The following is an 11,254-nucleotide window of genomic DNA, read 5'->3' as shown; positions in this document are numbered from 1 at the left end:
TTAGATTATGTGAGCATATTAGAACAATAATTTACTTTTTACTATTCCTTTACAATTTGTTAAAAGACAAATATTGGGTCAAAAATAGCCCATTTAGAAATTCTAACAATATATGTTAATAAAATGAAACAAGACTTCATCATCCTGTATATGTAAGAGTAATGATTCTAAAGTCATATGATTAACTTTTTTTTTAAGTTTCTTTATTTATTTTAAGTGACAGAAAGAGAGAGTGTGTGTGCAAGTGGGGGAGGGGCAGAGAGAGAGAGAGAGAGAGACAGACAGACAGACAGATAGACAATCCTAAGCACAATCCTCACTGTCAGTGCAGAACCTGACTCAGGGCTTGAATTCACAAACCATGAGATCATAACCTGAGCTGAAATAAAGAATCAGGCCTTTAACTGACTTGAGTCACTCAGGTGCTCTCATATGATTAAGATTTTGAAAACCAAATATGCCAGAACTGATGTGTTCAAAGAATGAATACTTTCTCCTCAAAAATAGCAAAAATTGTTACCTTGGGAGAAATATACTTAAAACATGATGTTATTTATAAATATTGTTAACATATATTGTTGATATTATGTTAATACAGTATTATCTTGATATATACTGTTTTTTTTTTAAAGTTTACTATTTAGAGAGAGAGAGAGGGAGAGAGAGAGAGAGAGAGAGAAACAGAACACATGAATGGGGGAGGGAGACAGAGACTCCCAAGCAGGCTCCACACTGTCAGTGCAGAGCCCAATGCAGGGCTCAAACTCATGAACCGTGATATCATGACCTGAGCTGAAGTCAAGAGCCTGAGGCTTAACCAACAGACCCACCCAGGCGCCCCTTCATACATACTGTCATTGACGTTACTAAAGTTAAACTATTTTTAGAACCCATTTTTTGATATTGTTTTCAAAGCCCAAGGACCACACTTTTGGACACCTTTGCTGGTATGGTAGCCCGGGAGATGTGCTACTCAGATCCCCCTTCATGAAAGGACTCGTTTGGGGGTGCCTGGGTGGCTCAGTGGGTTAAGCGCCTGACCCTTGATCTTAGCTCAGGACATGATCTCATGGTTTGGTTTGTGAGTTTGAGCCCTGTGTGGTGCTCTGGGCTGACAGTACTTGCTTAGGATTCTCTCTCTCTCTCTTTCTCTGTCTTTGCCTCTCTTTCAAAATGAATAAATAAACATTAAAAAACAAACCTGTTTAAAAAAAAAAAAAGACTTGTTTGTTACTTGGCTCCCAAAAGTTGTGTTCAGCTGACAACTCCACTTGTTGGCTTGTTCAGAGTTGGCCTCCGCTTTCAGGCCGAGGTCATACTCTTCTCAGAGGGGTCTCCACCAATGTCTAAGCAAGGCTTATGCAGTCCAGCCATGTGCCCAACATGAAGCCCCTGTCATGGGAAACCTTTGTCACACACTCTCTGCTGAGCTGGCAGAGACATTGTCAGGTGTGCATCTCAGCCTGACATTTAGCTCTGCCCATCTGGCTCTTCCTTTTTTTCTTCCTAATTAGCATTACTCACCGATACATCTCTTGTACTCTTAACCTCCTACTATTTACTTTCCAGGGGAAACAGCCTGTGACTTTTGGTAATAAATTCATGCATTAACTTTTTAAAAAATGTAGTGCTTCACATTTACTAATCACCTTCTAACTACTAGAGACACAAGAGAGAAGACATGGTTCCTACCTTGAAGGTCTCGTTACAGTCTGAGGGAAGTACCACGAGACGGGCATTGATGACAGAACATAATGAACAGTTTGGTGGAGTAAGTACAACATAATGGGACTTAGGGAAGCCTTTGGCAAGTCTGGGAAGATTTCTTTTTTCTGTTAAAAAACTTTTTTTTATGTTTATCTATTTTTTTAAAAAATTTTTTAACGTTTATTTATTTTTGAGACAGAGAGAGAGCATGAAAGGGGAAGGGTCAGAGAGAGAGGGAGACACAGAATCTGAAACAGGCTCCAGGCTCTGAGCAGTCAGCACAGAGCCCGACGCAGGGCTCGAACTCACGGACCGCGAGATCGTGACCGGAGCCGAAGTCGGACGCTCAACAGACTGAGCCCCCCGGGGGCCCTGGGAAGATTCTTAAAGACATGATTTCTAAAGTGACATCTAAGAAAGCCTAGAGGGAGGACATAATATTCTAGGAAAATGAAACTGCCTACCTATAGGTTTGGTGGTGGGCGGGAGAGGAGAAGGCATGTTGGGTGAATAAAAAGTAGTTCTGAAAGGCTGGAGCAGAGAGACAGGGAGAAAATGGTAGAATAATCTAGAAGAAGCCCCAAGAGGGGGATTCTGGATTTTCTTCTATTCTGTGTTGAGGATTGGGTAGGGAGAGGAGCGAGAGATGAAATCAGAGAGATAAATAGGGACTAGATTAGGAATGTCTCTTGTAGACTATGGTAAGGAATTTGATCTTTATCCTGAAGATGACAGGGAATTAGGAAGGCAATTTAAAAAAAACAGACCAGATCTAAGATTTAGAAGAACCATTTTGGATGCAATGAGGATACTCCATTACCAGGAGGTGGGGCAGCAAGGAGGCTAGTTAAGGAGCTGTTACAAAATATCAGGTGGCAGACAATGGCAGCTTGGACTAGAATCAAAACAGTTGGGATGAGGCTAAGTGGATAAATTTTATACATATGGAGGTAGAATTGAATAGACAGAGTCAAGAAAGATCACCAAATTTTTGGCTTAGGCAACATGGCTGATTGCCACTTATCAACCATAGGAGATCTGAGAAAGATTTGATGCACTCTTGCTGGTTTGAAAATGGACAGGGCTACACAGTAAGGCATATGGGCAGCCTCTACAGCTGAGAGTGAGTGATGGCCAGCAAGGAAATGGGGTCCTCAGTCCCACTACTGCAAGGCATTGAATTCTGCCAACCAAATGGACAAGCCTAGAAGTGGGGGTGGCATTGGAGGTGATAAATTGATAACAAGACAAGAAAGTATTACTTCCAAAGAGTAAACAGGTAAGTGGAACTAGCTACATGAGAGCCAATTTAGTGCAATTGCCAAGCAAAAAGTACTTAGATTTTGGGACATAGGAATAAAGGAGTCTTGTGAAATAAATTGTGTGTGTGTGTGTGTGTGTGTGTGTGTGTGTGTGTGTGTGTGTTAAGGAACTTAGGGGTTGAGGAGAGGAAGTGGGTAGCAGGATAGTGAATGGTCTCTGAGCAAGGGAAGAAGAGGGGAAAAGATCCTGTATGTCAGTATTGAAAAGACAGTTCTGGGCTTTGTGAGGGAAAACAAGACGGTGATTTTGCAGGTGAGTCACAGAGCAGATCTTACTACAATGCTGTAGATAGAGCTGCCTAGTGCCTGGGGTAGACTAAGCATGAGGCACACAGAACTGAGAACTGAGAGGCGGACAGGTGGGCAAGACATCGGAATGGCCTTTCCTACTCTGGAGTGGGCATCTTACTGACTACCCACCCCCCCTTCACACTGCATCAGCCCCTAGAATTCGGGAATAATTTAGGAGAAGCCCAAAGAGAGATTCTGGAGTTTCTTCTTCTGGAATGTGGGTGAGAACCAGAATTATATTTTATCATAGAGCTACTCATTATAATTTGCGCTTATAAAGCAAAAGCAAGACAAGTCTGGCTGCTACTCCAGCAAAAAAGCCTTTAGGATACCTTTGCTTACTCTGTGTGTCACCCATACCCTGAAGACACTTGAGAATAATGTGTTTCTCTGATTCTCTTGTCATCCTGAAGTTAAATCCCTTGATTTATGTCAGACTTCTGACTGTGTCATAATTGCCAATGTGGAATGTTCATTTATGTAGTTATTTTTGGTAAGGTGTACCTACCAAAGGTGTACCTTTCTTGTAATTTGGAGCTGGAAAACATCCTGAATGCAGGCCTACATTTATTCCGGTTATATACCAGATATACACCACTCTTTTAAAAGTGGCAATTGTTATATCATAATGGTAAATAATATTTACTTATGCATTCAACAAATAAACGTTGAGTGCTTCCTATGTGCTAGGTACTGTTCTAGATGTTACAAATTTAGCAATGAATAAAATAGACAAAATTCTCTGCTTTCATGGAGAGAGAATAAGTCAAATAAATAAAATATATCTTATGTTAGATGATGAGAAGTACTCAAGAAAAAAGTAAAGGGTGAAGAGAAAGCCTCTGGGGGTATGTTTTAGGACAGGGTGGCTGGGGAGGGCCCCTCCTGGAAAAGAAAGCTGAGAATAAATGGGAAGGAGAGGCACAGGTTGTCTTGCAGTAGGCATCTTTATCTGGCACCTTATCAACACAGTTTACTTTTAAGTATTTGACAATAATGCAGTAACAGGTTCTTTTTTTAAAGATTAAAAAAAAATTTAAGTAATGTCCATACCGTCATGGGTCTTGAACTTACAACTCCGACATCAAGAGTCGCATGCTCTACCAACTGAGCCAGCTAGGCGCCCCAATACAGGAACAGGATTGGCCAAAAAGCTTTATATGTAACTTTAAAAATTTTTAGGCATTTGATTTATCACAGAGAGAGTCAGTTTGTCTCTGTCAAATTGAGAGGTGGTGCTTGCTTTATCTTAGTTCACAGAGAGAGACTCTAATCTTAAAAAAAAATGTTTATTTATTTATTTTGATAGTGAGAGAGAGCGTGCACGCACGAGCAGGGGAGGGGCAGAAGACAGGGAGAGAGAGAATCCTGAGCAGGTTCCACTCTGTCAGCACAGAACCCCACATGGGGCTAGATCTCACGAACAGTGGGATCATGACCTGAGCTGAAATCAAGAGTTGGACACTTAACTGACTGAGCCACCCAGGCACCTCAAGACTCTAACCTTGAGCAACAATTTTGACCTGAAATCTAACTTCTGCCACTTTTAAGAATCTCTTCCTTTGTATATTGGATACTTAATGGGTAGTCTAGGAAAACCAGCTTGCCTAGAATGGAGAGCAATCTAGTGAGACAATGTTAAAACTCTGGGGAATCTTAGAGAATATTTAGTTACTCCCCACCCTGTTACAGCAGGAGAAACTGAAGGATCTTAGGCAAGGACTAATGTTTACTTTTTGGCAGATTAGATCTCCATCTTTCTGCCTTAAATTCACTGATCTCTCCATTAAACTCCATGGTCTCCTGAAGTAATGATGAGGAAAGGGGTGCCTGGGTGGCTGAGTTGGTTAAGCAGTTAAGCATCTGTTATAGGCTCAGGTTTGTGAGTTTGTGAGTTTGAGCTCTGCTTCGGGCTCTCTGCTGTCAGCATGTAGCCCACTTCAGATCCTCTGCCCCCTCCTCTCTATGCTCCTCCCTTGCTTGTGTGCGTTCTCCCTCAAAAATAAATGAATATTAAAAAGAGAATATTTTTATTACATTCCACTCAGTGCCCCCCATTAAGGCTCCGCTGTGGTTTTATTTTCCTCTGAGTCGATCATTCCCGGAAGAGAATTGTGAACAGAGTTAGTGAATTCGAACACATTGCTCGTGCATTCACTCCCCATCTTCTGAAATTTCTTGCTCGAGGTCAGCTTCTTGAAACCAGCCAAGGAGTAGCAAAGTCCATTCCAATTAGCTCTCTGTGCATGATATTTTCTGAGTTATCTCACTGGTAGCTTCTGATGGCCACGAAAAGAAAACAAACACAGTGACTGACAGAGGGAAAGGAATTCTGTTATTCGGATTATGAATGTGTACAGAGTGGTTTGGATGGGACCTTGGAAAATTCTGCTGATTCCTGTGGAAGTATTTATGTTTCGATGGCATGTCATTATAGATCATCTTACAAAATGTAAATTGAAAAAATACCAGTGGGTTGAAGTCAGGGATGTCATTACGTGCCCAAGCTATTTCCCCCAGATGCCTTGCAGGTTTGAAACTCCTGCTTAATACAATCCAGTATTTTTTGCTATCTATATTCTTTACTACATAGTGATATAGTTAATCACCTTTAAATCTCCACACATTTCCTTATCTTAGATGATACTTTGAAAAGCTTAAGGAGCTATATGGACATGGTGATCTGTTGAGTCCTAACAGATCTTCCCAGGGGGTATGTGACAGGCCGAGGTGAGAATGTGCCATGGCCACAAACCAATCATGAGCAGGTGACACCACCACCAAGCAGGATTGAAACACAAAATCAGAGTCAAAAAGAGCACACGCACAGGGCGATGGGGATTGGAGCTCCTGTGCAGGGGTGGGGATGGAGTTGTGTGGGCAGCGTCCTGCTGCAGCAGTGCCTCTGCTAAGGCCCGTGGCCCAGCCCCTGTGGCTTGTGTGGGGCGGGCAGAAGCAGGGGAGGCTTCCTCGGTTTTCAAGCCATAATGTGCTAACATTGGCTCGGAAACCTTTCCAGTTTCCTTTAGAGATAGGCTCTCTCCAGTCTTTGAGCTACCAAAGCAGGCATTTGGAGTATAGACTCCAAAACGCCTAGGACAGTGCTTTGCACATACCACGACCACAAGAAACATATATTGAGTTGAGTAGATAAGCCCTAGTTCTGGTAGAGCTTTGCTCAGGGCCTGGCACACAGACGTTCATTTTCTATGAACTATTCTTACCATTACTACAAACATTTATTGAATTGAAACAATACATCAGAATTTAAATAATTGTTCTGCCAACTGGTCTTTTGGCTTGTAACAGTCATAAGAATTCAGGAATAAATTTTTACAATTAAAATATAATATTTTTGGGGTGCCTGGGTGGCTCAGTCGGTTATCCATTCGAATCTTGATTTCAGCTCAGGTCATGATCTCAGGGTAGTGAGATCAAGTCCCGTGTTTGGCTCTGCACTAAGCATGGAGCCTGCTTCAGTTTCTCCCTCTCCCTCTGCCCCTCCCTTCTCTCTCTCTTTTTCTCAAAAAAAAAAAAAAAAACACCTTAAAAAATGGGGTGCCTGGTGGCTTACTTGGTTAGGCATCCAACTCTTCAGTTCAGGTCATGATCTCACAGTTCATGATTTTAAGCCCTGCATTGGGCTTTGTGAAGACAGCGTGGATCCTGCCAGGCATTCTTCCTCTTTCTCTGCCCCTTCCCCACTTGTGCTTTCCCTCTTTCAAAATAGATAAATAGAAAAAAATAGCACAAAATAGAATATTTTTAATGTCCAGAGAAAACTGCGTTTTAACATATTTCTTGTTCTCTGATAACCGATACTGAACTGAGGCCGAAGTTGGACTGATTTGAAACAAACACCTGAGACTTTAAGTATTTTGAGTCCAGGGGTGCCTGGGTGGCTCAGTCGGTTGAGCATCCGACTTCGGCTCAGGTCATGATCTCGCAGTTCACGGGTTCAAGCCCCGTGTCAGGCTTTGTGCTGACAGCTCAGAGCCTGGAGCCTGCTTTGGATTCTGTGTCTCTCTCTCTCTCTGCCCCTCCCCTGCTCATGCTCTGTCTCTCTCTCTCTGTGAAAAATAAATAAACATTAAAAAAAATTAAAAAAATATTTTGAGTCCACAAAGGCCATATTTGAATCACAAAATGCTTAAGAATAAAAATAATTGAAAACCAACATGCATTTATCACTCAAGACCTATATAGAGAGAGCTTTGAAGAACTTAAGAATGTTTACAGAAATAAGATAATGAGACTTTTTAAAGGTTAGGAGTTTCCCCATATGTGTGATGTGTTAGAAACCATACTACACAAATGAGAGATGGTAAAGATAAGAGAAAGAGAACAAGGACTCAGCTGCAGCCCGATCCTCCTCTTGGACACTGAATCTATGACAATATTCCTATCCATAGACTAATTCCAATAACAAAAATCTGTTCTTTCATGGTTTGGACACTAGAAACTGTGACTTTTCAAGGATTCCCGTCAATAGGGAAGGAAATGAGTTTTCACCATTTTGTTGTCTTTGTTGGTGTGACTTATGAAACGAGTTTCTTAAATATAGGAATGAATTATAATGAGACGTACAGTGGTGTGTACTACCTAAAATTTATACTTCCTTATAATTTTAAATATTTTTAATGTGCTTATTCTTTCATCGTAGCTAGATGTTAAATCTGATAAAGGCAGGAATTGTGTTTATTATTCTGTGCATCCCCGAATGTGTTATTATTGATGATTATTTTATAAATTTACTCTGATTTAACAATTTGATGTAACATTTAAGCCAGTTTGATTTGGTAAAAAGCAATGTCTAATGAAGGCTGGCAGTCAGCCTGTTTGGAATATTTTATTCCAATTATTAGGGCATTGCCTTTCAATGCCTTTTTTGAAAATTCTTATTTTCCTGATTAAAATCTATACTGTGCATATCATAATGAGAGTGAGCGCCCCACCTAGAAGTCATCCTTGGCTCCCTCTGGAATCTCTGGTTCAGCCTACTTGCCTCCTCTCCAGCCTCTACTGTGTCCATCAGGGTGACCCAGAGTTCCTATAAGGTGTCTACCTCTGGCCCCTGGGCCTTCAGCAGCAGCTCATGTTCTGGCACACCTGGCTCCCATATCAGCTCCCCAGCCCCCCAGGTGGGCAGCAGCAGCAGCTTCAGAGGTGGCTTGAGCACCAGCATGAATGTGGTCGGGGGCTACGCAGGCGAGAGGGTCCAGGGGGCACCGTAGCTGTCTCAGGGCACCAAAGCCTGTTGAGCCCTCTTAAGATGGAGGTGGACCCCAACATCCAAGGGTGTGCATCCAGGAGAAGGAGCAGCTCAAGACCCTCAGCAGCAAGTCTGCCTCCTTTATCAACAAGGTACACGACGTGGAGCAGCAGAATGAGATTCCGGAGACCAACTGGAGCCTCCTGCAGCAGCGGAAGACGGCTCGGAGCAACATGGATAACATATTGGAGAGCTACATCAACAGCTTCGGGTGCCAGCTGGACACACTGGCCCAGGAGAAGCTGGAACCTGCGGTGGAGCCCATCAATAGGAGGGGCTGGCGGAGGACTTCAAGAATAAGTAGGAGGAAGAGATACAGAGCACGCAGAGATGGGAAGATGCATCTTCCGAGTCAAGAAGGCTGTGGGTGAAGCTTCCATGGATGAGGCAGAGCTGGAGTCCCTCCTGGAGCTGCTGGCCGGCCTGTGAAGCGGAGAGCCGAGAGCAGCCACAGATCTCTGACACCTCTGCGTTCCACTCCGTGGACAGCAGCAGCCTCCTGGACCGATGGCATCATCACCAAGGTCAAGGTCCAGTACAAGGAGATTGCTAACTGTATCCGGCCGAGGCTGAGACCTCGTACCAGAAGTATGAGAGGTGCTGGCACTGGCTGAGAAGCACAGGGATGACCTCAGTTGCATAAAGACGATTTGTGAGATGAACCGGAACAACGGCCGACTCCAGGGCTGAGATCGACAGCCTCAAAGGCCAGGGGGCTTCCCTGGAGGCTGCCCTTGCTGATACCGGGCAGTGTGGGGAGCTGGTCACGAAGGACGCCAACGCCAAGTGGAGGCTGCACTGCAGCGAGCCCAGTGGACCATGGCAGGACAGATGTGTGAGGGCCTGGAGCTTGGGAACATTAAGCTGGCCCTGGACATGGAGATTGCCACCACCTGCAAGCTGCTGGAGGGCGGGGAGATATAGCTGGAGTCTGGAATGCACAACATGAGTAACCATACCAAGGTGGCTGCTCCGGTGGGCTGAGCTCCGCCCTTTGGGGGGGCTCAGGAACCCTGGCCACAGCTACAGCCTGAGCTCCTTCCAGTCCTGCTTCTGCTGCGGCGGGGCTCCAGTACCTTCAGCCGAGTCAGCTCCTCCAGGGTTGTGGTTGTGAAGAAGGCTGAGACACGTGATGGGAAACTGGTTTCCGAGTCATCTGATGTCCTGTCCAACTGAGCAGCCACTGTGGTTGCTCCCAGCCTCCTCGCTCCTGTGGCTGCCATAGAGCCTTTGGGGGAAGGGGCTGTGCAGGGTGGCTACAGGAACAGGAGACCCACCTGAGGCTCAGTCCCAATCCTCAGTCTACCCTTCTGGGGAGTCTACTGCCCTGGGTATTCCCTCTCGCCCTTGCCCCCAGCTAAAAGCCAATTCAAGTGTCTTTTCCCAAATAAACCCTCAGCTGGTCTGCCAACCATTCCTCCACATCCTTAAAAGTGAATGAATAAGAATAGCCATACTTGCAACACACAAATAGCAAATGTTTAGCCCAGAATAGAGAATTTCAGTGAATGAATAAGAGAAAGATTAACAACCAGAGTAGAAAAAAATGGCAAAAGATGTGAGCAGTCATTTTAGGAAATGGAAACCACAAAGAAGATACCACTTTATTTTCACCAGACTAAATTTATAAACATTATCTAATTCCTGCATAGGAAGGCATTGTTTTACATGCTTTATAAGCAGTAGCTTATTTAATTCCCTCAACAGCCCTATAAAGTATGTTCTATAATTTTCTCTATCTAACAGATGAGGAAATGGAGGCACAGAGCTGTTTAATAACGTTTGCAAGGTCACACGGCATTTACAAATGTGCAGTGTGGGTTTGATGCAGGGTTGGAGATTTGCAGCATATCCAGATGGCAGGTTGGGGAAGGAACCATGGAAGACTTGAGTGTGGGTTTCGTTCGTTCTTTCTTTCTTTCTTTCTTTCTTTCTTTCTTTCTTTCTTTCTTTCTTTCTTTCTCTTTCTTTCCCCTTCCCTCCCCTCCCTCCCCTCCCCTCCCCTTCCCTTTCCTTTTCTTTTTTATGAACAGGCCTGGAAATGTGGTTCATCACTTTAATCCACATTCCACCATGAGAGGTCTTCGACATGACCTTACCTAACATCACAGCTTCCTTCTCAGGTTTGAGGGACATTTTATGGGTGACTTGGGCTTTTATGATGGCAGGGGTAAATGTGCCATCAGTGAAAAGGCTTACTTTGGAGGTCAGAAGTAGCTGTTTGCTCTGCTTTTTGGGCTTCCTCAAAAGAAGAAGAGAACCTCCAAGACTACACCAACAAACACTTGCTTATGCTGGCAGCATGGCTTGAACCTAACTACCAATCTCCAGCCCAGATCTGGAGAAATGTGGAAATGCTCTTTCTCTCTCTACCAAATCCAAACAGGAATATAAATGCCAGGTCTTATTCCCATTGGGAAATAGCCAAAGTTATTGTGACAGTACTGTATTTTGAGCAATGTTGGCTATTTGTTTTTTGGAGCACAAAGCAAGCAATAAATCTGTCACCCTGAAAAATCAGGTTGTGACCTAGAGGAAGGAGCAAATTGTGACTTTAGGTAAAAAAGAGTGACCTACCAGGGAGGATAATTTATCATGAGAACAAAATTGCTGGTGTTCTCCTGACCGACCAGGAAGAAGGGCTGCAGTAAGCAAATTCAGG

The 11,254-nt window shown here is 43.7% G+C and overlaps 1 pseudogene; it reads left to right on the top strand.

The window, feature by feature from the left end:
* Positions 1 to 3,351: 3,351 nt before the first annotated feature.
* LOC125155057 (keratin, type II cytoskeletal 8-like) lies at positions 3,352 to 9,768 on the top strand (annotated as a pseudogene).
* The last annotated feature ends 1,486 nt before the right edge of the window (positions 9,769 to 11,254 follow it).

The sequence above is a fragment of the Prionailurus viverrinus genome, chromosome F1, assembly GCF_022837055.1.
Source record: "Prionailurus viverrinus isolate Anna chromosome F1, UM_Priviv_1.0, whole genome shotgun sequence".
Taxonomy (NCBI): Eukaryota; Metazoa; Chordata; class Mammalia; order Carnivora; family Felidae; genus Prionailurus; species Prionailurus viverrinus.
Note: the sequence above shows the minus strand (reverse complement) of the source record. Positions and strands in the feature narration are given on the sequence as shown.